The sequence below is a fragment of the Rhipicephalus microplus genome, chromosome 7, assembly GCF_043290135.1.
Source record: "Rhipicephalus microplus isolate Deutch F79 chromosome 7, USDA_Rmic, whole genome shotgun sequence".
NCBI lineage: Eukaryota > Metazoa > Arthropoda > Arachnida > Ixodida > Ixodidae > Rhipicephalus > Rhipicephalus microplus.
The window spans coordinates 10,751,376-10,779,252 of NC_134706.1; the positions used below are offsets into that span (position 1 = coordinate 10,751,376).

Below are 27,877 nucleotides of genomic sequence, written 5' to 3' on the forward strand. Positions count from 1 at the left end.
CGAGGTACTTATATGAAGAGACATGCTGGAGGGGAACTGCGTTAATTCTGTAGGTACAGGGGGGAGAAATAGATCGCCGGGTTATTGACATGCATTTAGATTTGTTAGAGTTGACAGTCATAAGCCATTTATTGCACCAGGTTGAGACAGTGTCAAGGTCTGACTATAGAAATTGGTTATCTGATTCATTGTTTATTTCGCGGTAAATTACACAATCGTCTGCAAATAGCCTTATAGTGGAGTTAATGCTGTCGGGGAGATCATTAATATATATAAGGAAAAGTAAAGGGCCTAATACGGAACCTTGGGGTACGCCGGATGTTACTTTAGAAACATCCGGCTGTTACTTTATTTTGTTTCTTGAGTGGAAGTAAGTGTGAGTGTTTGTAGGGGTTCCTAAGTAGCGCTAAATTACTCACAATAGTAGTCATGCCAACACTGTGGAATCAGGGCGTCCATTAAACATACATAAACATTCTGGAATAAATATACAGAGGAACAACTCCCACCATAGTGGGCCCCACCGCGGTGGTTTAGTGGCTAAGGTACTCAGCTGCTGACCCGCAGGTCGCGGTATCGAATCCCGGCTTCGGCGGCTGCATTTCCGATGGAGGCGGAAATGTTGTAGGCCCGTGTGCTCAGGTTTGAGCGCACGTTAAAGAACCCCGGGTGGTCGAAATTTCCGGAGCCCTGCACTACGGCGTCTCTCATAATCATATGGCGGTTTTGGGACATTAAACCCCACATATCAATCTATCAATTAGCTCCCACCATAGTGCTTCATGAAAAAAAAAACGACAGAATACCAATAAAGAAGGGTGTAAGACAAGGAATACGATGTTCCCAATGCTATTATCGCGTGCTTACTGGAAGTTTTTAGAGGCCTAGACTGGGAAGAGTTAGGGATACGAGTTAAGGGAGAGCACTTTCGTAACATTCGCGTCGCGGATTACGTTGCATTGTTGAGTAACTCAGGGGACGAATTGCAAATCATGATTACTGAATTACACAGGGAGAGCAGAAAGGTAGGACTTAAAATTGATCTGCAGAAAACGAAGGCAATCTACAACAACCTCGGAAAAGAACGGTGCTTCGAGAAAGGTAGCAGTGCACTTGAACTTGTAAAAGAGTACGTCTACTTAGGACAGGCAGTAAACGCAAAGCCGAACCTTGAGTAACCGCGAGGCCGAATCACGAGATTGAAGTGACCATGAATAAGAACGGGGTGTAGCACCTTCAGCAAGCACTCTCAAATCACGACTAGTAGATTGCCACTATCCCTCTAGAGGAAGGTATATAACAGCTGCATCTTACCGGTGCTTACCTATGGACCACAAACCTGGAGGCTAACAAAAAGGGTTCAGCTTAAATTGAGGACAGCGCAGCGAGCGATGGGAAGGAAAATGATAGGGGTAACTTTAACACACAAGGAGAAAGCACAGTGGGTCATGGAATAAACCGGCGTTAAAGGTATCATAGTCGAAATCAAGAAGAAGAAATGGCCATGGGCAAGGCCCGTTGCGCGTTGCCAGATTGTCACACAGTCCCGTTAATTAGGGAGGCGATCGCCGGGCTAATTCCAAGGGCCGAAGTATCGGCTCCCCAAACCGCACCACGAAAGCGTGGACAACTTAGAAGTGGTCCTTTTTGGCGCGCCAGCGGACGCCGGCTGTGGCCCAAAGAACAAGTCAGAGCCGAGAGTTGATAAACAAACAAAATTATATTCTCAATAATGGCAGATCGAAAACAATACACAAGAATGCACACTCCACAATAGTTGCATACAATATGTCACCAATCAAACAACGTACTACACAGTACAATCAGCCACACTCGAAACAACGGACACAGACAACAATACGCACTACAATGCAGTCGCATGCATTGAACAACCAAGACACTTAAAGACTAAAGAGATAAAAAAAACCTATTCAGTCCAAAGTTCTTGGAACAAAAGTCTGGATGATACTCTTCCGAGAATCACTCACTCAAAGTCCAGCGTTGTTGTCGTTCCGCTGCCCCTGAAGTTTCTCTTCCAGGAAACCTCGCGTCTTCAGTTGGCCTCTCTCCAAGCTTCCAACTTCTTCGCCGGAAACACGTCGGCTTCACACACGCAGCTGTTGCCACGCGTCTTCGCTCGATAGCGATAGACACACGCTCTTGCCTGTAGCTCGAGCCTTCACCCCTCAGGTGGAAATCCTCTTCTTCTTCTCCTGCTTTGTCTCTGCGGACAAAACCTTCGCCGGCTACACGGCGGAATCCCTACGCGCTCTGGCGCTAACTTCCGTCTTCTCCTGATCTCTCATCTCCGCTGCTCGGTTAAATACCTTCCGCGCGACATTCCAGAAAGTTCTCATCATTTCGTCGGCGCGATGCGCAGCGGAGGCTGGGTGAAGGCGCGAGACGGTACGAGGGCCGTCCCCGACAGATGACTCAACCCGGCATAACACGCCCCTTTCCTTCTAGAATTTTCGAGTACTTGCTCGGCCGCCGATGTGGAGTGAGGAGGTTCGTCGGCGAAGCCACGCTTCCGAGGGGAGAGAGTCGCGCGCCCGGGGAGCCTTGGATGTTTGTTTTCTCTTTTTTTGTTCTTTTATCGTTGACCTCGCGGTGTCACTCCGGTGTTTCGTCGCGAGAATTTGGCGGCGCGCCCTTTTTGAGCGCTTCTTCTGTGACACAGATACACTGGTCATTAAGGATCAGAGACCAAATCGTTATTTCCAATGCCCGCTCTTTCCTCCGTCTATATTTCTTTCTTTTTTTTATCCTCTTTTTCTTTCCGTTTTTCATTTCTTTCCCTCTATTCCTCGTTTTCTCTTTCTTTCTGCGCGATGTTTTACTCTCTCTCCTAATCTCTTCCCTCGTCATCACTTCACACTTCTCCTTCCCATTTTCACTTCACACTCTCACCTTCTTACCACTCCAAAACGTTTTTTTCATGAAGTTTCTTTCTTTCTTTCTTTCCTTTTTCTTTGTTTTTTCTCTCGCTTTTTTGCGGGAAACATATAAAAGAGTTTGACTAATCTTCTTCTGGTTGGGCTGCAATTCAGAGAACCAGAGGCATAGTCAAAAATGTTTTTCGGTGAGGTGGGAGGACACTTCCTTAATTTCGCGGAGGTCACTTTTTAAAATTTAAAATAGTAATTTTTCGCTCTGTATTCCACGACGGGTTAACTGGCGGAACATGGGAGAGGCCTTTGTCCTGCAGTGGACGTAGTCAGGCTGATGATGATGATGATGATGATTCCACGACAAAAAACTTTTGAGGGGGGGGGGGCATGGGCCCGGTGGGCCATCTCCGGGCTACGCCACTGCAGACGAAACCCGCACGCTTAAGTTAGGCACGCTTTAATGAACTACAGGTGGTCTAGGTCCATCCTGAATCGTCCACTTCGATGAGCCTTAGGCACGTTACATCTTGCTTTAGGCACGTTACATCTAAGTTGAATCTATGACTAGGCACGTTATATCTAACGGCAATTATTACATTTGAGCTGTAACTATACGTGCATGAAATGGATCCTGTAAAAAAAAACTTTGGCTGATTAGACGTACCATGGGAATCGGTGTTACGAGAAGTATGCGAACGGAAGGTGTTCGTGTTGTAATCGTTTTAGTGATCAAAACGTTACGAAATGATGCTATAGGTATGTACATGTACGCGCAGACACATGTGAAACAGTCGTATGTTTTATATAAACACTTCTTCACAGTTAAGCAGTACTTGAAAGTGTTAGTGCAGGGATGGAATGGTCTAATGTTTGAGGCATGACAGGCTCCAGTTTTTTGAAGCGGGAACCGTGCGATATTCTACAAGGGGACGCAAAAGAAGCGACACAGGCAAGCGCTGACTAACAACTGAACTTTTATTTAACACGAAGGGTACTCTAACGGGGCACCCTAAATCTGTGTCGCTTCCCTTGTGTCCCCGTCTAGAATATCGCAGTGTTGCTACTTCATCACGCAAAACCAACTAGTCAAAAACTTTACTTTACTACGGTCTAATTGATCAAGGCAAGCGGGCATTAAAAGGGAGGGTTCATAGAGGTACCAAAGGGAGTCTTCGTAGGAGTACAAAAGCTTCGAAGATTATGCGTGCCTCCGTCTTGAAAGAAGGTGCAGGTTAATTGTGTTTGTGTTCCAGTCAAGAAAAGCTCGAAGCGCGGTTCTTTTGAAGTTTAGGCTCCTCTTGTATTTCACAGGTGCCTGCGAGCGTCGCCGCATACTCCGTCTAAAAGGCAATTTAGAATCGCTTTGGCGGCTCGTTACAATCGGGGAACCACTTTATTTTACGCGGCGTGCCACCTTTAAGCTCGCGGTGCTGGGCGAGATTCTAAGCAGCAAACGAGACGTTCCGTTTTGCCGGCATCCCGGCCAACGAGCGTGCCGTAATTAAACTCTCTTCCGAGCCATTTCAGCCGAGAAAAGAAGGAGGAACTCGCTCGCTTCCCCGCTTACGGCTTCGTAATGCCTTCTCCGCAACACGTGAACGCTCGCTCGAGAAATTTGGCGTCATTGCTTAAGCACATCTGGCAGTGGCGTGGGACAGCAGTGGCCTTGTGTGTCTGTCTTGTAAGAGGCACAGTAGAAGACGATGTCGGAGACCGCCTAACAGTCTGCGGTTAACCAAGGGAACACAAAGGGTGGAATGTATAAGCTGTAATGTCAGCCTCGGCAGTGTATACTGCTTATGGTTCTCGGCTACTGATTCGAAGGTCGTGGGTTCGGTTCCGGCCGTAGCGGTGACATATTGATGGAGGCGAAATGGCGGACGCCCGTGTGCCGTTGTCAGTGCACGCTGTCAGAACACCGAATGGTGAAAATTTCTGGAGTCCTCCGCTATATATGCGGTGTGGCTCATAATCATATCGTAGCTCGGAAATATAAAAAACCAGGCTTTGTTATTATTATTATTATTATTATTATTATTATTATTATTATTATTATTATTATTTCCGTGTAACTGAAATAATCTCCAGAAGGACAGATCTGGTTAGAAATTAGTGTTGAGCGCCGGGAAAAATTACCGATTAGAATTTTCTATTTATCGCCAAGCATTTCCCCTGCCCCGTTACATCATGCCATGTCCCGTCGCTATTTCACCATCGTCATCCATTCGTTTTTCTTCTCCCCTTTCTCCTCCCCTAGTGTAGAGTTGCAGGCTAGAGCAAGCTATCGCTCAAGCCGACCTCTCTGCCTTTCTGTAAATAAAGCTGTCTCTCTCCCTCTCTCTCTCTCTATGATAATTTCTCATAATAAGCAAGGAATTCTTGTTCTTGGTGATTTGAATGCGCGTGGAATTGACTGGGGGCGCGCTTGTCTCTTTTTGTTATAATCATTTAAAAGAGAAAAGGTGCAACCTGCTCTTGGATTTTCGGGTGTTTTATTCTCTACTGCAACATAACACCGTCGTCAATTGCAGATGCAATGTCTTAGACCTCTGTCGGTCAAACGTTCAACCCGTTGATGTTTCACGCTGCAATATCATCTCCCTTGTTAATGCCGCAACACATCGAGTATCCAATAAACCATCTGCAGTATATACAACCACCAAGGTCGTGGAAATGCGGACGAGCTTATTCGCAGGATAGTCGGTTTAATGACACGACGAAATCAGCGACGAAGTTGATAATTTTATATTCCGATGTCGGGACGACGCATTGAGCAACGGAAAGGAAAGGAATATATGTAACCCAGGAGGAGAGCAGAGCGGGTCAGGGAACAAGACGAAATCAACAAGAAATGGACACGGGCTAGGCACGTAGCGCGTAGGTATAGGATAGCCGCTCCATTGTCAGAGAAGGAAGACAAAGGCGTGAGTGGGAGATAGAAAGTTTGGTGGGCAGATGAGATTAAGATGTTTGTATAGGTACAACGTTGCAGCAGAAAGCCCGAGAACGGGTCGCTTGGCAGAACGTGGGAGAGGCGTTTGCCCTGCAGGGCACGTAGTTAGGCAGATGATGAGGATGATAATGATGGTTCCGGTGTGAAGTTAATAATATAAACCAAATAGCGAAAAGCGCCAGTTGCCCTTGGGGAAGAAGCATAAGCAATATGCTGAGACGTCCCCGTGACTCAAGTGCACGGCCGAAACCCCGAAAGAAAGAATAATTGGACACCGTAATGTGAAACGTTTCGTAAAGATGCCTAATAAGTGTTTGGCTTCATCATTTAGTAGCATTTACTTTCGTGACCGAGCCGCTAAGGTCAGCCAAATGACGCTAATAAAAGAAAAATAAATAAATAAAACGCCCTCTTTGCAGAAATACGAAAGAAAGAAACGCGAAGTTGAGACACACTTTTCTATATTATAGATTTATATTTGCTTTATTGAAACAAAACAAAAGAAGGTTCGACAAACAGCCATGTCGTTTTACGGGAGCAGCGCCCTCGTCTCTCCGACTTCCACCCTGCACCCCGAGCGAACACACACACAAAAAAAAAGACACCGTGCGAAGAAGTGACAAAAGGAATTGCGCCTGCCCGGAGCACAGCTGAAGAATTCGTACGTCTTAATAACCTGTCAAGGGCGACGATATGTTCGTTTTTGTCGCATACCAGCGACGGCCGTCAAGGCGGGAAACCTTCTGACGGTGCCGCAAGGCTTGTGGTTTTCATTAGGCGCATGGAGCTGAGTACGCCAGGTTGACGAAAAGCGGGAATTCTCAACATTCCCTCCGCTGACGTTTAAGAAATACCACAGAAGCCGGGAAATTAGCAGGTGCTGCCAACGGCGACATTATTTTTGGCGTGGAAGGCAGAAGGAAAGAAAAAAAAAAACATTTTATTTTTGTGCCTACAATACTTATTGACGAGAACTGACAGACAACGATGCCAATGAAAGTATGGAAAATGTAGGAAGGATCGAAGTTTATTTATTTATTTTTACGTACTGCCAGTCCCAACGGAGAACTATTGCAGGAGGGCAAACAAAACACACAAGATATGCATACACAACCAAACACACAATAGATACGCTTGCACTTGCATGCGGGAATGCGCGACAACAGATATTCTATTATGATACATGAAGAGTATAAAAGCACAACCCATGTCTGGCAGATATAAACAAAAATATTACACTACGCAATCCACTCATAACAGTGACATACTCAAAAAGCACCAAGAGCTGTACAAGTTTAAATGTGAAGAAAGAAAAGTGGACGACATGAAATTTTGCCGCTGTCAGGTACCGAACCTGTGACCTTCGAATGACGCTTTACCAACTGAGCTATCGCGGTTCTCATTCCTCCGTCTCAACTTCATGGAGTACATATGTGGTTTAAAACGTGGGAACGTCAGTCAGCGCTGCTAGTTGACGATTGCGGCGAGTGTGGAACACTTTTTTTTTTTCTGCCGGCTGGCGTCAAGCAGCTCGTGGTCTTATTGCGAGCTGGCAGCATAGGCATACCAATAATTAACAGCAGCTGCCTTTATTGGAAAGTAAACAACAACAACAACAACAACAACAACAACAACAACAACAACAACAACAACAACAACAACAACAACAACAACAACAACAACAACAACACTACTACTACTACTACTACTACTATTACTAATAATAATAATAATAATAATAATAATAATAATAATAATAATAATAATAATAATAATAATAATAATAATAATAATAATAATAATGCGGTTTCAAGCCTCGAAACCGCGATATGATTATGAGAGGCGACGTTTAGTGAAAGGCAGCGGAAAATTGGACCACCAAATCTTTTTTTTTTTTACGTGCACTGACATAGCACGTACACTACGTGGACCTCTATCATTTGGCCTCTATGGAAATGCCACCACTACGGCTGGAATCGAACCCGCGACCTTCTGCTCAGTAGGCGACCGCCGCATCCACTGCTTCACGACGGTGGTCTCCAGCAGGAATGCTGCTTGTAACCATTCGCACACGCATCGTTAGTAACACTTTAGCGCGGTATACTCAACAAGGACGGAAAAGTGCACGAGAGTAATACGGCACTATACGGAAGGTAAACATGTCGAAGGCAAGACTTATGCAAACGCGTTTTTGCGGCTTTGAGTACGTTCTCCGCAAATTCCCTCAAAATGTGATTTGTCATTGTGGCGTTTAGCATGACACATGCCTCGGTTCAATGCAGAGACCTCATGCATTGTGTGATTCACACATTGTGTAACACTACAATATTGTATCATCACTGTTAGACACTCGTGTGAAATTCGTGCTACAACATGTTCCCGAGGAGGAAGGGAGGAAGCAACAAAAGAGAGAAGGCAGGGAGGCTAACCAGAAAGATATCCGGTTGGCTACCCTACACTGGGGGATTAGGGAAGGGAACAAGAAAGACGAGAAACTATCGTATAGAAGTTAGGCCCTCGTCAAGTGTATTGTCACATCCTTTAGCCCGATTTCTTCTGTATGAAGTGTTCGTTGTACTCCGGAGTAAAACTTTTTCATTTGATTGGATTACATTTGATTAAATAACTTCTTAATGGACGTGTATGGTGGCAGTATTTCTGGCTCATTCACGTCACTGCAACGTGACGACATTCTTAAAGGATCCGAAGCGCATTCCGTATTGTTACTACAGTTTCATTCACGAAGACTAGAATATAAAACAGTGATCAGTTTTTTTTTCACACATAGGAACACCTCTTCCTTACCATTCAAATGTATTCAGAGTACAATGTAAGCACGCACTACAATACGCTAGAAAAAGCACAAGTTTCAATTGACAAAACGCTTGGTTCTTTTCATGTTCCCCGTTCATTGTGAACATAACGAATACTGTCGGTTTGTACGTTCGTTACGTCTCTTCCCGTTTCATTTCGTCCTTTCTGCCACCGCCTGTTGTGGCTCTGTATGGTATTTTTAAGACTAGACATTTTCTATTTCCCGCGCCATCCTATAGCTGAAAGTGCCACCGCCTTTCTTTGCATATCAGTAAGCGTACTTCCTGCTTTTTTTTCTCGCATACGAAATGCCAGCGGCACCAAATTTCCATATACTGCCATTCTCACAGGCCTAAGTACAGAGGAGGCTGTAGTGTCTATTGTTTCTCTTTTTTTTTTGTTTTGCGAATCAATATTGCAGTCCTTCTGTTAGACCACGGTAGGCTTTTAGCATAATGCATAGTATTCTCGCTCGGAAATGTGTACCAGGGGCTAAAATAAGAAAACTTTTCGGTCGTGTGTGCTCATTGGCTGGAAGGCATCGCGAATGACACACCCGCCGCGATTTTCTGAGAATTTTTTCTCAAGAACTGTTCCAGCATGGGTCAACCTTGTAATTCCGGGGTTATGCAGTATGACTCAGAAACGCGAATCGAAACATTAGCTGCGCGCAAGGAATGGACAGGGGATAAGTTGCCCTGTTTTAAAAACTAGCAGTTACCCCGTGTACGAATACAACTGATGAGCGAATCTCCCTAAACATGGAACGCGAACAAGTTTGCGCCTGGTTTCGCTGCAGGAACAGAACTCTTTTTAACTGCAATTATCATCTTTGGCTGAGCCCACCAGAAAAAAATAACAAAGCAACTCTCCTTGTCTGGCCAGTGCGTGAATACAAGGCTTTCAGAGCACGAGGGATCATTAGGAAGTAATACTTACTCTCACATGAGACGGCATTGCTTAGATTGTGGCTGCGTTCCACTGTTCCCAGAGACTAAAATACTTTCCAGACACAGGGATCAGATGACCAAGTAAGCTGTCGAGGCATTGCACGTCGCTAAAAGAAAATATGATAGCCAAGCAACAGTTAGACTGAGCGATTGCGAAATGCGCTTTTTGGAAAATACGCTGCAACGTGAACGTCCTTGTAACACGTAGTACACTATCATTTCTTTATATTAACCATGTTTTTTTCTGGGAAGAAAACTATATTTGCGAGTGCATGCGGTGTCTCTTTGGTTCCTTTTGTGCCTTGTTTCCGTGCGCTGCCTTATAAGTAAGCATCATTTACCTGTCTGTATGACGTGCCTTGACCACAGATCAAAGCTAAGTTATATGATACGTATACACCCGTGCTCGTATACGCCCGTGCTAATTCAAATCCATCTCAGTGCTCACATTGGCATCTACTTAAATGCTTGTCTTCGTCTTTCGTTCGTTTCCTCTGTACTTCTCGCGCCTATGTTTTGACATTACGAACCGCCACCTAGCCCGTCCCCACACCCTATAGGTCATCATGAGCATGAGTAAAAAGGTAGAACAGATGGTACAGTGACCACTGCAGAAGCAATAAAGCTTAACAATGTGTTATGCTCGACTCATTGTTGCATAGATGCTCAAAAGATGTGTCAGGTGCAATTTGTTGACGATTTTCTGTATTTTTTTTTCGCATCATTGGGGATCTTGAGCCACATCTTACAATTAGCCCTGCACTGACTGGACCAGCGTAGCATATCGCTAAGCTCTCAGTAACTGTCCAACATCACAATTTCTTGGAATTCGACATTACGAATGACACAAGAGCGAAAAAAAATTCTCGCTACAATGGCCGAACACACTTCGATAGACAGAGCTAGCCAGACATACGCGAGTGATAGCGTTTGCGCGAACTCAAGTGCAGAGTCATCCTATCCCAGCCCTTATGCTCCTTGTATCAAGGCTTTGAAAGCTTTGCTGCGTTTTTTGCGGACAACTGGCCTCGGAGACAGACTTTAGTGTCTTATACTCTCTGATGTTGCCTTTCCTCTGTCGCATTTTTTTTGTAATTTTTCTCTCTCTTCGCAACATTTCTCTTTAACATCTTTCATTCCCCTCACCCATTTTCTAGCACAGGGTAGCCAGCCGGTCTAAGAACTGGCTAACCTCCCTGTCTTTCCGCTCAAACTTTCTTCCTCCTCCTCTTCCTCCTGCTATGTGCCAGACGTTGCAGCGGCATCGTGCTTAAACGCAGCGACACCACAGAACGGTCTGTCACTGAGGTACGCCTGGATGTCAGTGAAAGCGCATGGAGGAAAAGTAAACGAACGACAAATATCGGCGGCGTTCCTGAGCGCAGCAGCGACCTATAGGGACGAGCGGAAGCCACGGGGTGCAGATAGGAAACGCAGAAGAAGTCATCCATCACGGCTACCACGGTTCGAGTGTCAGAGACCCGTGCGGCGGAATGGAAAACGAGCGGGCAGGCCTAATCCTCGTAGGTCTGCACTGCAGGAAGAAGGGTTTCTCCTGCGCCCGGCTGACCAGATGGTAAGTTTCAGTGTGGTGGCCGAAATGAAAACTTTCAGGAGGGAAAGAAGGAAAATAGGAGGAAAAGAACGGCGGGGAGTTTAACCAGCCTCTACACAGCCGGTTTGCTACCCTGCGCATGGGAGGAGAATGGGGGAGATGAAAGATAGAGAGGAGAGAGGGAAGAGAGATAAACACAGCACATTAAGCAGCACACGCGCACACACTCAGTCATATTCCAGTCTTGTCTTTAGTGGTGAGTGACATTGCTGTTACAGCCGCTTGTTCAAGTCCGTGTCGCGTAGGAATTTCAACAGTGCTTTTGTCGCGTTCTGTTGCAAATGTCTTCTCTTGGGAAGATGCCAGCCTCTGACGACCATGCTAGTTTTGCTGCAGAGTGACTACCTCATCAAACGGCTTACTTACCATGGCGGAATAAAGGTGAGACGTAACAGGGAAGTTAACTACATATATGATAAGGACGGCTAAATACGGTTGCATAATGCGAAAATTACTGTTCCTAGCTCCCCGTGGAACCAGGCCGCAACATGAAGGGGAATATAAGAGCGGTGAACAGAAAACGCTCACACACGCGAGCACGCCCACACGAGCACGCACACAATTTCGCCATAGGTGCGATGACATGATTGAGTGCGAAGGCAACAGATTGGAATGTTTGCCAAGTAAGGCTGGCAACTAACACTTTAAGATGCGATCTCGCGTAATTCTACTAAACGCTATTTAAGAGAATACGGCCACTCTATTAACCTTTTTTTATGAAGAGGAGGATTTCCTTCTTTCTGGGCTGCTGCTTGAGTGCACAAAAGTCGACTTCACAGCCTCGGCTGTGCATTCTTTGGGTGGTCGCGCGCACTAAAGACAGCCCACAGAGTACTATGGCGGCGTTCAAGGAGCCTTGAGTGAAAAGGTCTTTGGGCAGCGCAGTGGTTTTCTTGTTGTCTGTAGTCTCAAAGGAAAGTAAGCTGTGAACGTACAGCACGTATATAATCGAGGGCATACGAGTCGTCTATACTGACGTCTGTCGAAACATCGCGCCCTTATGATCGAATTTCGCCCTCTATCCTGCAACTAGTGGTGCATGGGACTGATTCGTCATATATTGCTCGAGTTTAGCTTCGTTATGTACGCAAAAAGCAGAGGTGCTTCAAAATTAAAATGGAGACGCGAGCTGTGGCCAAGCCACGTCGAAGTGGGTGCCAGCGTACTTCATCAAAGAAGTCATTCTATATTTTTGTACGGAAACGATGGCCCTCTCTTCTGACCCATTTTCGTATAAAAGTAAAGAACCATTTCTCTCATGTAACGTGCTGGCATTCACTTTTTAGCATTCATTTTTCGATGGTAGTACGATTGTTAGTGCCCCGACCAGCTGTATACACTCGGCTCGAAGCACCACTTACACCAATACAACGTCACAATGAAAAGAAATGCCCTCGAAGCACACTCATCGCTCATCGCTGCAGACTTACCAAATCGCAGACCCCTCACACAAAGAGCACGGAGGGAAAACATATTCACCCCTATATTTATGCACGGCTTTTTAGATAAGCCGAGATGAAACGCTTATCTTCCCTTCCGGGACAGGAAGGCCGACCTAGACGGATGACGCGAATCTCTTCTCTGAATATTTACTTTTGTCATTGTGCCTCCTTGCAAAGAAAGCATATAGAGCGATATATTTCTTGCATAGCTTCAAGTGCTTGCAAAAGCCATCGCAGTTTAGGCACAAGTCTCGTCACGATTCGGCCGCGATCCGTCAATCTTACCGTTTCGCTACGTAATGGTTCGCGCATGAAAATGGTGCTTTCGTGGCAGAACGTGGGACAGATTTCCTCAATGTTGTTACTGTGCTTCGAAAATGCTTCAAAGCGATAGCGATGGAGAGCTCGTTTTGCGGGAAATTTCGGCGTCGGTGTCGGCGTCGTTGGTTGCGAGCAAAAAATAACCATATTGTTGATTGATTGATGGGGTTTAACGTCCCAAAACCAGCATATGATTATGAGAGACGCCGTAGTGGAGGGCTCCGGAAATTTCGACCACCTGGGGTTCTTTAACGTGCACCTAAATCTGAGTACACGGGCCTACAACATTTCCGCCTCCATCGGAAATGCAGCCGCCGCAGCCGGGATTCGAGCCCGCGACGTGCGGGTCAGCAGCCGAGTACCTTAGCCACTAGACCATCGCGGCGGGGCAACCATATTGTTACCAGAAAATCAAGAAAGATCGAGCTAAGATAAATCAATTTTTTTTTCGAAGTGAGAATCGTACTCAGTTCATCTGCGTGACAAAAAGGTGCTCTACCGTAGAACACTTCAATTGCTTGAAACTGCATGGGAAGGAAACCCTGGAGGAACGTCACCTATAAAGAATGGGTCTTTTTGGCGCATGTAATATTGAGTGGCAGAATCCTACAGAATCGCACCAGGCGTCAAAACAAGCGAATGACGCAACCTTAAGCTGCCCATTCATTAGAAAGTGTGCGGATGCGAAAATGCAAGGGGCACTTTACGCATGAGTTGTGGCTGCTTTGCCATTTTTAAGAAAGAATAACTACGGCGTAATGGCCACTAGGCCACAGTACATATCCAGGAGACAGCTTCTGATAGTTCAAACCCGCCAATGCATGCTACGTGCACAACGTTCCTTTCTTGGGATTGTGAGTGGAGAGAGCATGCCGAGAAGACGGGCCACGAGATAAGCTGGGACAACGCACGCATCATGGCCACGGAGAAGAATTTTACAACCAGACTGAACCTCGAATCACTAATCATTCAGACGACAAGTAACACAATCAATAGATCATCTGGCACACTAAACCACGTGTACTCCCGGACTTTGCGTCATGCGCTCAACGTTACATGAGAGCCTGTTGCTCAGCCGTCATTCCATTGTGAACAAGGGATCCGTACGGGTCCCGAAACGTCATTGTTTTGTTTGACATTGGTCAGTGACCTGTTTTATTCAACAATGCCTTTACCTGACCAGACGGCATTCCGTCGAACTCTCGACTACGTGAGTGGAGAGAGAGAGAGAGAACAACCCATTGTTATGTGTAAGGCACATTCCCGCACACACGGCTATTCTCAGAAAGGCCAAGTGCGCGCCCCATATAGGCGAGAAAACGCGGTGACTTCGATGCCATCACATTTTTATTTAGATTATAACGAGGCCGTAAAACGCCTGGCCTCGTTTTTGTCAACTCCACCGCGGCCCGCTCATCAGGCAACGAGGGCACGTAGATCGCGCGAAAAGCCAAGTGCCTCTTTTGGGTCAGAAAGAGGACCGGCTTCCCGAAGAACAGCGCTGACCGCCGCTCGATAAGAGACCAAAACCGTATAAGTACAGATTTTTGCTGTGTATTTTACGACGCCTTCCGCTTAACAATGATTCATGACCAACCGAGTGTGGTTCCAATCTTTATCTTCACATATACTAGCCTTCTAGTGGTTTTTTTTTCTTCATCAAGTTGAATCTTCAGGTCTTCGTGGTATACCGCTGTGTCGGCTTCTTCCAAATAGAGACGGACGGAGCACGCTGTCACCTCGCATCTTTTGCTTCGTGGTCACGGCCGTCCCTTTAACGTATCTCTTGTTTGGCTGTGGGGCCTGAAATGAACGGATTGGTTTTTGTGGTTATGAATCACTCGGACAACAGACGACACCTTCCAACGACGCATGACTCTCAAAAGGCACGAAGCGTGTGACTACCATTTTACAAGGGTGCGGATCCGGCCTCGTTCTTAATGCAGTGTGACTTTTACGCTGCTGTATTTTTTGTGTGTTTGTTTTATGGACGGTACGGAAATTGTGTTGGCGAACGAAAGAGGCACCCTAAGCCCCTGGTGTCGTGAAAAAGTAACTCACACGCTCACATCAATGAAAAGCAATTATTGTCATCTATTTATGTTGTACGTGCATACCGTGTGTGTGTGTGTGTGTGTGTGTTTGTGTTTGTGTGTGTGTGTGGGCGCGCGCGTGTGCGTGTGCGTGCGCGTGTGCGTGTGTGTGTTTACATCCGGAAATTCTAAAAAAAAGTAAGATTTCCGGGGAGAAATGAGAAAATTCTGACAAGTAACGCGACCATGTCATTCGGCGGACGTCCAAAACTTCGGAAGCCTCCCTTATTGCAAATGCCACAACGAAAATTCCCAAATTTGTATCTTTAAGAATTCGGTATTTCCAAGTCTATCTCGCAGTCGACGTCCTGCGAAGCAGTAAGCGATTATTGGCTTATACAAAATTTTATTGCGATAGCAGTTATACGGACACAGTCTACGTTTTTTTTTTGGTCATCGCTGTCACCATCATGTTCCGTATATAATTTAATAACATCTCCCGCGCATAGTATGTTCTACCAGTGAGCAAAAGCGTGCGAAATGGGGAGACGAACGTGGCAGAAACATACATCTAGGAGAACTTTAGCCGGGCCTAGTTGGTACTTACTGTTCAACACTTTCGCCGCACAAAAACGACGAGGGCACCACTGCGTCACCTCATGACGCTCGGCAAGTCTTGCTTAGGGCAGCCGGGGTATCGCCTGAACGATCCAGTCAGGAAACACAAACAAATGTTAAAAAAAAAAAGACTTGGCGCGCCGGCGGTCTACTCCCTTAAGGAATGCACCTGCGAGTCATGGTTTTAGGCAATCAAAATTCTAGGCAGAAGTCAAGACGAGACAGCTAGAGAGCTGTTAGAGGACTATAATATTAAAAACAAAAATGGTGACTCAGGACATTAGGGTACTTGGATCCGAATTGTGCTCATTTTAGAAGTGGCTGCCACGCTAGACTGAGGAGCGGATGGGGTTTCTGTGCATGAGTCTCTACACAATGCTACATCTCTCTATGAATAAATGAGTGGAACGTTCACCGCTTGTCTAGTCATACGTCCTTGTGGCTTCGTCTTTTGTGTGGTCAAAATGTCAAACAGAAAGCAGAGATCAAACGAGCCAACCTATCTATGGTCACTCAGAGGGCGCATGCGACACCTGCCCCCCCCCCCCCCCCCCCGTCTTAAAGGCCTGCAGTGAATGCAGCTCAAGCAGTGAGGTAACGGCTCGTCCCTCGTCTCTCTTGCAAGACCATATAAGAACGTGGGGGCGGGGTTGTGGTGGCTCGCTCGAGCAGCGACTGTGAACTTTAGTGTAAGGGCACTGTCACGATCGCTGGCGCGCGCGCTATCTCAGCAGGCACCAGCGATCGGTTGGTAAACCCCTATATATGCTGCACTCTCCTCTACTTAGAGCAGTCATGATCTCTTACGCCAGCGTTTTGTATATAGTTACACGAGACTGGATCTAAGAGAGTTAGCTGCTAGTCTTACTTAGTCTAACACTACAATCGGTTGCTAACGCATTAATTGCTTCGCCATAGCGGGAAAAAGTCTTTTGATCGCCTTGAGCCATCTGTTGCGAGTTGGACAGACTTTTTTTTGTGCATTTTGGGTAGTTGTGGGTATATCTCGGGCAGGCCTGAACCAATGATTTGATTTCATATGTGTTGTTTAACGTCCCAAAACCACCATATGACTGAGAGACGCCGTTGTGGAGGGCTCCGAAAATTTCGACCACCTGGGGTTCTTTAACGCGCACCCAAATCTGAGAACATGGGCCTACAACGTTTCCACCTCCATCGGAAATGCAGCCGCCGCAGCCGGGATTCGATCCCGCAACCTGCGGGTCAGCGGCCGAGTACCTTAGCCACTGGACCACCGCGGTGGGGTGGGCCTGAATCGAGGAGTCTTTTTCAGGGTCGAGGAGATTGGGAAAGGGAGCACTTGCTGAACGCCTTGACTATTTGAGGAAAGCGCACGCAGAAAAGCACCTATTTTATGAAGCGACCACTTTGGGGGAGGGAGAGGGGTTATAGGTCCCAGTGCGCGTGGCATGCTCTTTGTCTAATCCATGCCCTGCATTTCCGATGGAGGCGGAAATGTTGTAGGCCCGTGTACTCAGATTTGGGTGCACGTTAAAGAACCCCAGGTTGTCAAAATTTCCGGAGCCCTCCACTATGGCGTCTATCATAATCAAATGGTGGTTTTGGGACGCTAAACCCCACAAATCAATCAATCAATCAATCAATTAATCCATGGCCTGTACCTCAATAGCAGCGCTTCGCGACGCCGAGTCTACACCCTACACCGACGCCGGGTTTACACCACACGCACACGCTACCCGCTTACGCGTTGTAGCGGGTACGTGTAGTGCAGGGCTTTCGTTTCGTGCTTCCGTAGCATGTCCACCGGCTCCCTGAAAGTATTGCTGAAACTTTCTCAGCCAATGAATATTTTGGGGCGTTGGCCAAGACAGGTATATGCACGGGGACTCACATTTTTATGCGTCAGTGGTTAGGTAGTGGGAAGGAACGAAGCTTGTAGACGTGTTTTCAGGGAGAAAAAAAAATCTGCCATGCCGGACTGCGCACGGAAGTGGAAAGACTGAAATCACACTCTCGGCAGAGCATTTTTGGAGGGTCGCGCCTATTTTTCTTTACAAAAGAAATGAAGTGCTACAGACGAACACAAGGAGACATGGACGAACGCCTACAAACAACTGATTTTATTCGAATTATCATCATCATCATCATCATCATCATCATCATCATCATTATCCTGACTACCTACACTGCAGGACAAAGGCCTCTCCCATGTTCCGCCAGTTAACTAAGTCGTGTGCTATTAGAAGAATAGGGGAATACATATAGGCTCGAATTTCGACAGTGCCACTCACATGGTGTTCTTAGAAGCGATAAAACTTTCACGTGATGACATATCGTTAACAAAAATAGAGATATGATTAACGACGCTCGGTGTAAAGCCAGAGTAACATGAAAGTGAAACTTAAATATTATTGCGCTTATAGGAACAAAATCTTCAAACAGATAACCCAGTGCCAACCATTGAAAACAACATTTCTTCCGTTTTCTGGCATGCATTGTATAGGAATTTCACCTAATGCGAGTGATTATTTTAACCCAGTGCATCGAAAAAGAGCATTTCGCTTTCGCGTAACGCTTTTGATGCTTAACGTACACAGGCTGAGTCCTTTCTTTTGACAAGGAAGGCTTCTTTGAGCTCGCGTGCGACTTCGTTCTGACTTCTACCTAGAACCAAGGTTTTCTTTAAACGAGGAACGCATCCGCAGGCTTTACGATGCATTGCCAAATTGGACCCGGTACCTTTGTCGAGAGAACACTCGTGTTATCTCAGCCATGTTCGTCTCGTTTGCGTCTTATTCTTTCCATAATACATGCATAAGCTAGCCGAACAAAAAGCTCCACGCTTATTTACCGTCGCCCAGTGAGAGAGAGAGAGAGAGAGAAGTAAATAAAAGGAAGAGACAGGGAGGTTAACCTAGACGAACTGGTTTGCTACCCTGTACGGGGGTGGGGAAAAGGGTCGGAAAGAGGATAGATATAGAGAGATATAAAATAAATTAGAAAAAAAAAACCACATGCGCGCACATTCAGGGAGTTCCAATCACAGTCGTTTGGAGAGGCCAGTGAGAAGTCTGTGAAAAGGTCTATACGTTAGCCTAACAACGTGAACTCCATTTCATGGTGATAATGAAAGCGTAAAAAATATTATCGTGATCCAAAACAAGAGCATAGTGTGTAATGCGCTTTATTATTGCTATACTCGCGTGAAACGGCGTCGTTTTTCACGGGTTCTTGTGAACTCTAACACGTGCAGATCAGCAACTAAGAGCTCGTCCTAGTGCTTCGTTAGGTCGGATTAGCATCGGAGAAGAAGAAGAGCCGATCGAATAGCAGCCAGAGCAGGGTTGAGCAATGTTTACCGCTGGGGCGACGAAGGAGGGGGGGAGGGGCGAGCATCGATTTGTGACTTTGGCAGTCGATTCGGAAAGTTCAATAAGTATACCGAATGCGTGCCTCGCATTGGCAAAACGAAAGGAGGGGCATTTCGTTACGCAAATAAATAAATAAATAAATAAATAAATAAATAAATAAATAAATAAATAAATAAATAAATAAATAAATGCATACAGACTCGGCTAGCAGAAATGTAAAGTTTATTGCAGCATAAAGGGTGCTTACCAGCGCAAACGACAGGGCAGGAGGGGACAGGAGAAGAGACAAGTCAGAGTGCTGATGTCTCGTCTCTTCTCCTGTCCCCTCCTGCCCTGTCGTTTGCGCTGGTAAGCACCCTTTATGATGTCATACCAACACGCCCAATCCCACCGTCTCTTGTGTTTATTGCAGTATATTACCGGGATATTTTTGCTGTGGATGTATGAAGTCGTAAGCTTACGATAGTACATGTTTGCAAGCTATGAGATCATTTAAATCACAATTAGGGAAAATGCCGCTATGCTTTATTACCCTGTCAAGTTTATTTAACGTGGGCACATTAATTCGTTCCGCATTCAATTAATCATTTCTTCTTGTCATCGCAGAATGAAATGAATTATTGAAAGCTATCTGTTGCAGAGTGTGACTTCTACGGTATTCAAACAGCTACTAAACAGTTCACTTACACTTGAAAACGCATAAACACACCACTTAGGTTGCTGCGTTTTTTTTTTTGTTCGTGTCAGTATACTGTCAACCCCAAATGGGGTCTTTACAACGGTGGGTTAGGGGAAGCAAAGACACTAGAGAGAGAGAGAGAGAGAGAGAGAGAGAGAGAGAGAGAGAGAGAGAGAGAGAGAAATAGAGAGGAAAGGCAGGGAGGTTAACCAAGCTTGGCTCGGTTGGCTACACTACACTTGGGGTGGGGGAAAAGGGGAATAATAGAACGGAAAGAGACAGAAAAGAAGAGGAGTAAGAAAGAGAAGCATAAATAGTCAGCTCGAGACTACACAGCACGGCCTCGCACAGTTCTTTCACAAGCGGTCGTGAAGTTTGGTGGTCCTTAAAAAGTACAAGAGGGCTTTCGTGGTTTTGCGCGTATGGGAAGCCGTCGGCCAAGGTCCCAGGATCATCTCTTCTGTAAGCGGCGGTGAATCCAGCTGACAGAGCTTGGCTTCCATAATACGTCGTTCGGTCTGGTATGCTGGGCAATGACATAGAATGTGCTCAAGCGTTTCCTCGCAGGCGCAGATGTTGCATGCCGAAGTGCTCGCCATTCCAAGGAGACGAGAGTACGAATTCGTAAATGCCACGCCCAACCTCATGCGACACAGTAAAGTTTCAGCGCATCGTGGGAACCCGGATGGCAAACGAAGTTGCAAGTTTGGGTCGATCGAGTACAGGTGCGTGTTGGAGAAACCCTGCGCATTCCATTGTAGGAGAGATATACGGCGAGCAAGTGATTGTAGTAGCCTTGCAGCGTCCGTTCTCAAGAGTGGTATGGGCGTGCGCTGGTCTTGGTCATGAGCCGATCGAGCAGCTTCATCCGCGCGGTCATTGCCGACGATTCCGCAATGACTCGGCAACCACTGAAATACAATATCGTGACCTACCGCGACCGCTTCGTGGTAGTCGTGCCCTATCTGATGTACTGATTGTTCATGTAGCCCGTGCTACATAACAAACCGTAGTGACTGCAAGGCTGACCTGGAAGTTACAGTGCAAATGTGTGTGAAGACAAAATCACATACGTCAGTAGAGCTTTCACATAGGTGCCTTGACATAAATAAGCAACTACTAGCATACATTCTAAACAGAGAAATATACATAAAGGTTACAGATATATTTACTCAGGTAACCGCATCGTAGGTTACATAATACGTTGCAGACAGCAGGTTACAGCATCAAGCAAACAGGCAGTTATTTTATTTAAGAATCAATCCGACAATGTGAAGCATCTAGATCGGCGTTGCAATGGACGGCTCGGAGAGTTCTCATAATTTGGGTACTCTCGTTTGTAACGCCGCTGACGCGTCTAGAGCATTCCCCTCACTCAACAATAACAAAAAAATGCATAAAAGAAAGTGTTGTAGTCGCAAAAGAATTCATCGAGAGTCAGTGGATGTCTGTGTCGGGTGATACTAAATGACTAGTATTGTTGCAGTCTGATTGCTTAATTTTGAATTAATTGTGCAAAAAGCGAGTAGATGAACTTTACTACGTGATGAAGCTTCGATCTGTTGGATAGAGGATGGAGCCCTGCGTGTCGCGTTAACTCAGTACTATGTTGTAGAAACAAACAAACAAACAAACAAACAAACAAACAAACAAACAAACAAACAAACAAACAAACAAACAAACAAACAAACAAACAAACAAACAAATAAAATCAGTACTGTGTGCTAGTACAGTATTTTATACTGTGTATAAGTATTTTTTGTGTGCACGTGTTTTCAGGTGCTGTGAAACTTTTGCTTGTATATTTGTACTACTTCACAATGTGTTATTTTGCATTTTATCGCTCATGTCATCGCTCATGTCATGTTATCGCTCATGTCAACATCGCTCATGTCAAACTCAACTGTTCGAACTCGTCACAGATATTCACACTTCAATACACAATCAGCTTTACATAGACGCCATCTTCATTGACTTTTCTAAAGCATTTGATCGCGTGCCTCACAATCGCCTCAAACTTAAAATCAGAAATTTACAACTTGATTACAACTGTACGCGATGGATTGAAGAATTCCTTAGTAATAGATTTCAGGTAATCAGTTTGCAAGATTGCTTTTCTACCCGTGCTGACGTCATCTCGGGAGTTCCCCAAGGCTCCGTCCTTGGCCCATTACTATTTTTGATATACATAAATGACATAGCCGTTAATCTCACATCTCAAATACGCCTTTTCGCAGACGATTGCGTCATTTACAAACCCATAACCAGCAACAGTGACGTCATTTCTTTACAATTAGACCTAAATAGGCTAACAGAATGGTGCAACACATGGCAAATGGAAATCAATATTTCAAAGACTAAACACGTGCAATTCGCTTCAACTATTCGCCAGAACGCTAATCAATATAAAATACGTGGTGCTAACATTGGCTCAGTATCCTCGATTAAATACCTTGGTGTACTTTTTACGTCAAACTTAAACTGGAATGCGCACATTGAACACGTCACCTCCAAAGCATGCAAAAAACTAGGATACCTTAAACGACGCCTACATGTCGCAAACACTGATACGAGGCTTCGTGCGTATATCTCACTCATAAGGCCTTCTTTGGAATATGCCTCTATAATTTGGCACCCTCATCACGCTTACTTGTCCAATCTACTCGAATCAGTTCAAAATAAAGCAGCCCGATTTATCATGTCTTCATATTCTCACTACGTAAGTGTATCTGCCTTGAAGAAAAGGCTAAATCTTGTCAGTCTTGGCTCACGCAGAAAATTTGCACGTCTGGTGTTTTTTCATAATCTTCATCATGGAAACTCCACATTTGCTCGAGCTAACCTTCTGCCTGCTCCCAATGTATCTACTCGGCGAGACCATGTTCATAAAATAAAACCAATATTTGCACGAACGAACTTGTATCAAAATTCGCCGCTAGTGTTATCAATTACAGAATGGAATTCCTTGCCCTCATCTCTAGTGTCGCTTACAGATTCAACTCTATTTCAAGCTGCCCTAACAGTGTTTTTCGATGGTAACCCTCCTTAGCCTAATATATTCGCTTATCTTGTGAAACTTGTCACTACTGTTGTATTTGCCTTGTATTGTCGTTAAACTTGACACTACTGTTGTATTTGCCTTGTATTGCCACTACTGGTGTATTTTTGTCCCAAACTTTCTCGTTACTGCTTCGCATTGTGCTCTATTTTTATAATGTCACCTAAAGTATTTCATGGTTTTTGTGTGCATTTTTTACCATTATATGTACACACCTCGTTTTTGTAAACTCACTTGCATCCCCCCCCTATGTAATGCCCTCTTTGGGCCCTTAGGGTATTTGTATAAATAAATAAATAAATAAATATATAGCGGTACGGATTTACTGCTAGTTATACCTCCCCCCCCCCCCCCTTCACCCGCCCGCGTGTAGGGCTCTTTAGGGTCAAACAAATGCTGTGACAGCAGCAGCAACTCCTGCTGCCACAGCATTTATTCGCAGCACACTGCCACAGTATTTGCAGCACAGCAGCAACTGCTGCTGCTGCTGCTGCACTGTTATGCTTGATAGTGAAAAAAAATTCGCTGTTTTCTACGCCTATTCAAAACGAAAATGCGTAGTTGAATGTGCTCTACATTAGCGACTTCTATAAACGTCAGAAAGAAAAGAAGAGAGACAGAGAGAAGACAGAGAGACGTTTATAGAAGTGCCATTTCATGGACGATAACAGTTGCTGCGACTACGGAAAAGACTGTTTTAAGCAAAAAAAAAAAAAAAGGGGGGAAGACGAGACGTCACCTTTTGCCGAGTACGTCATTTGTACGAAGCTTGAAAGAGGCTTACGCGAACGTTAAGAAATGTAAGAGAGAAACTGTGCTCATTCGAAAAAAAAAACAAAAACAGAAACAAAGGAGTAACCGAATCATGTTGTGGAGCAAAAAAAGAAAAAAAAAGAAAATTCAGCGGTTTATGATTGGCTTTCAGGTCGTGCAATGGCTGAGCTCCTTTTCTTTCACCGAGGGTGAGCACGAGCTCAAGAGATTTCTCGAGGATGATGGCGTCGCTCAGGGGAAGCCCAACAGCGTGCTCGCAACAGCGTAGGGCGAAAATCGGGGCTTTCGGCGGCGACATTCGAAGCGACATCTCAGATCCCCCGCCGACCGTGACGTCGATGTAGCGCTGCGTATCGCGAGGGACAATAAAGCAACGTTATGATACGTGGAGCGACGAAGTAGTCATACAGAAGCGTTGCGCAGGGCCGCTCTTGAAAAGCGGCTTTCATTACGCGGTTGATGCATCGACGTTGCGTCGCAGCGGGTGTGCATCAGAGCATGCTTTCTTGTTGTTTTTTTTTTCGGCTGGGACTGAGTTTGGTGGTGCATTTTACATCTAAACTAGGCAGTATTGCGTGGCGGTCTACATAAAGTAGCTCGCTTGGCTACTTGATTTTACATTCTTAGGATGAAGAGTACACAATAAATAAATAAATAATCAAATAAATAAATAAATAATCAAATAGAAAATAAATAATCAAATAAATAAATTAATTAATTAATAAATTATGGCTATGGACAGAAGGGTGGATGGATGGATGGCTGGATGTATACGGCTGTGCCCTTTAGATCGTGCGGGGGCTCACGCCACCTAGCCAGAAAACACACAGCACAAGCGCCACCTAACTAAATTTTTATTGACGTGAAAGTCGGTCATAAGTACTCGCGTGAAAAGTACAGAAAAAAAAAGAACAGGAAAACAAAGAAGTAAAGGAAAAGCATGCAGTGATAAGAAACCACAAGAAAAAAAAATGACAATCTCAGTAACCGCCTGCGCAAACCTCTACGCATTATCTGACGCAGTGAGCCTCTGCGCAAATCTCTGCATTCAAAGAACCAGAGCTCTCAGTCAGAAAGTGCCATTGCTGGTTTGCTTGCGCAACCACTCTTTTCTGTCGCCATCTGCGCACCCTCACTGATTGTGTTCGCTTGCTCGTCGTTACTCTTGTCCACAGCTCTGGTCCCTTGAAACTGCGGAGTGCAGTTTCAAGGGACCAGAGTTTCAAAGGACCAGAGTTTCAAGGGACCAGAGTTTCGGTGACTTTGCACACGTGCAAAGTCAAGAAGCCATCTTTGCCGTTAGGAACACCACTGGCAAGTTCGCGGGCCAGTGCTTGTCCTGGGCTTTGTCTCTCCATGACCGTGTTTTTGCGCTGTTCATATAAAAAAATATCTTACGTGGTTTACAGCTAGGTGATATACCCTGCACATCGATGGGCGAGACAGTACTTCAGCCACCTGCGAACCTGATTCGTAAAGCTGGAAGCGCGAGGATGACGGCAGGTGGCTCTTTAGGACCGTGGGAACTATCGGAAACCGCCCACGTTTCGCAGCTACAACCAGTTGACTTGCAGCAGAGCTTAAAGCTGAGCGAGACGCTTTTATAAAGTTTGATGCGTAAGAGAACGTGAACCAGCGAGGATCGGTTTCATCGACAGCCGACGTTGCGTTTGCTGATGTCAGTACAGCACGCATTGCTTAGTTTGATTGTGAATTTCTGGGCCACCAACTCGGCCAAATAAAGATTTTCATTTCGGATACGCTGACTGCATGCTGCCTTCGTCAAAGTCACAACCACGAGACGATTTAAATGGGAGGGTTGTTTTTCCGGCAGTATACATAAAATGAGCTGTCAATGATGATGATTGATTGATTGATTGATTGATTTGTGAGGTTTAACGTCCCAAAACCACCATTTGATTATGAGAGACGCCGTAGTGGAGGGCTCCGGAAATTTTGACCACCTGGGGTTCTTTAACGTGCACCCAAATCTGAGTACACGGGCCGACAACATTTCCGCCTCCATCGGAAATGCAGCCGCCACAGCTGGGATTTGATCCCGCGACCTGCGGGTCAGCAGCCGAGTACCTTAGCCACTAGACCACCATGGTGAGGCTGTTAATGATGATGGTGACTACTGCTTCTTTTTAATCGAATTTCCGTAGTTGGTTTCAGGAGTAAGCACAAATAATCACTCATCCCATTTTCCTACGGTATTGGTGATTGATCCTACATTTTTGCACAGCGGCGCTAAAAACCTTAGCTACTGGTTGCAGAGCACGACGATGTACCATTGGACAACTGTTTACTCCAGAACTATGACGCACTAATCTGATTACGCTCTCTAATCTCGCATTTCGCGCGCTCAGTCGACCGTAATCTCTTGATTAAGAGTCGGCGTGGATGGTCGTGCTCTTGCATGTCTCCGGTCCCTTGCGTCTTTCTGTCTCTTCGCTTGATCACTTTCTTCGTGCCTCGTATTATTTCACACTATACCTGTTGAACAACTGAAGAAACGTGCACACTTTGCCGTCTTCTGTAGTGTTTGCGGACAACGCGTCGTCTGCGGCGTGGGCTCTTATGCTGCTATCGTGTGAAAAGCGGCTTTAAACGTCAAAGCTGTTCATAGGCTAGTCGTGATTTGTGCGGCTAGCCTATTAGGTCAACGCTAATGACGAAGCGCCCGTGACCTGCCTGTGTGTTGTTCAACCCGAACCCCTCTGCGCTGAGAATAAATGATCACCTAGATAAAGCCCAGGAACGACCTATAACAAACCTAGAAAGAGCCTGCATCACCTAGCCAAGGCCTAGAAACAGTATAGAAGCAATCAGATTAGTCTATTTAGAGTCGTCCAGTGGTACTGTTTCAAGACTTGCACAGCTCAGTGCAACGTTCGCTATTTTTTTTTTTTGAAATTTGTGCATGTTCGCGCGTGTGAAAACTTGGAAAGATATAAGTTTGTTAGAGAGTTGAATGTGTTGAACTACACTCACTACATTAGGAAACAATATATTTCATATATCAGTGAGCATTGGGGACGTTACATGATTGTGAGAATTAATCGTCAGACCAGTTGAGTGACATTGATGAACAATGTTTTTTTTTGTGTTCACTTGGTTTTATTTTTCTTGATACGGAGCGACTTGTGCCTTTCTTCAATTTGCACACGCGGGAAACATGAAGGATGGTTGTTCTTATAACTGTCATTGCTGAAAACAAAGATCTGTTGTCAGTGCTGCGGTCTGTGTACCTTCTTTCTTCTGTTTGTGTGTAGTTGCTCTGGCGTTCCATCATGAACTACAACTATCTACCCCAACTTTCAGTCTTGTTACACTTCCTCCTGCTATTTCTCAGTCGCCTTTCAAAACAAAAAAGAAGCGCAAAATAGAAGGAGCAGAACACAATACGCTACCATGTTCACTGGTCCACCGAGGCAAACAGGTACAATAGCCGAAAGAGTGGCGGAATACAACAGGGCGGATGCGGATCTTGGCGCGGGTGCTGTGTATCGTTCCGGGCACTTCCGCTTCCTGCTTCTTTGATCCGGCCATCTTCCCCACCACGGTCACTTGTTTCAGCGGCTCCAGTAGCGTCCGCATGATCCCAAGCCTACAGTATAACTCGCCGACCGTGACACCTCGACGGAAAGGGACTCACTCCGACTTTCGCGGTTGACAGCAGGCTGATGAGTGTGTTTGTGCGTAGTTAGGCGTGGACACAAGCCAAAGAACAGGAAGCGAAATAGAGAGAGAAATAAATAAAAGGAAGAGACAGGAAGGTTAACCTAGAATAACTGGTTTTCTACCCTGTACGGGGGTGGGTAAAAGGGTCGGAAAGAAGATATATATAGAGAGATAATAAATAGAGAGGAACGTCAGGGAGGTTAACCATGCTTGGCTCGGTTGGCTACCCTACACTTGGGGTGGGGGAAAGGGATAATAATAGAAATGAAAGACATAGAAAAGACAAAGACGAGGAATAAGAAAGAGAAGGATGAAAGGAAGCGAGAGCTTTGTATTCGCCTTATGCGCCACTCAATGTGAGAGAGACATTGCGATAATGCGCACACCTTGGGTAGACTGCCAAATTTTCGGTGATGAAGTGTTCGTAAACAAATTATTATTTCGTCCAGTATAGAAAATAGACGAGTATTAGAGGTGAAATTGAAGCAGGAAATTCTATTTTGAAAACTTTGACGGTCACATTCAGTTGTAAAGCACAAAATGCGTGTCCGTTTCAAAAAAAAAAAAGAAAAAAGCGAGAACTTCGAGGAGCTGTACAGTACGAGTCAGAAAAAGCAGAAGAAAAGGAGTAAGGATGTTTTTTTTTCTCTTGAAGAGCACCACGTTACCTGGGAGCGTCTTGTCAGAACACT

General features: G+C 45.4%; 1 long non-coding RNA gene across 3 annotated transcripts in view; it reads right to left on the reverse strand.

The window, feature by feature from the left end:
- Positions 1 to 14,524: 14,524 nt before the first annotated feature.
- Positions 14,525 to 27,877, reverse strand: part of LOC142766811 (uncharacterized) — a 29,699-nt gene continuing 16,346 nt past the window's right edge. For 2 of the 3 annotated variants that reach the window (XR_012884599.1, XR_012884597.1), the window contains 2 exons: positions 15,627 to 15,806; positions 14,525 to 14,789 (listed from right to left, as the gene is read on the reverse strand). This is a non-coding gene — a long non-coding RNA (uncharacterized LOC142766811). The remainder of the gene's footprint in view (positions 14,790 to 15,626; positions 15,807 to 27,877) is intronic. The other variant, XR_012884598.1, reaches the window with a different exon arrangement.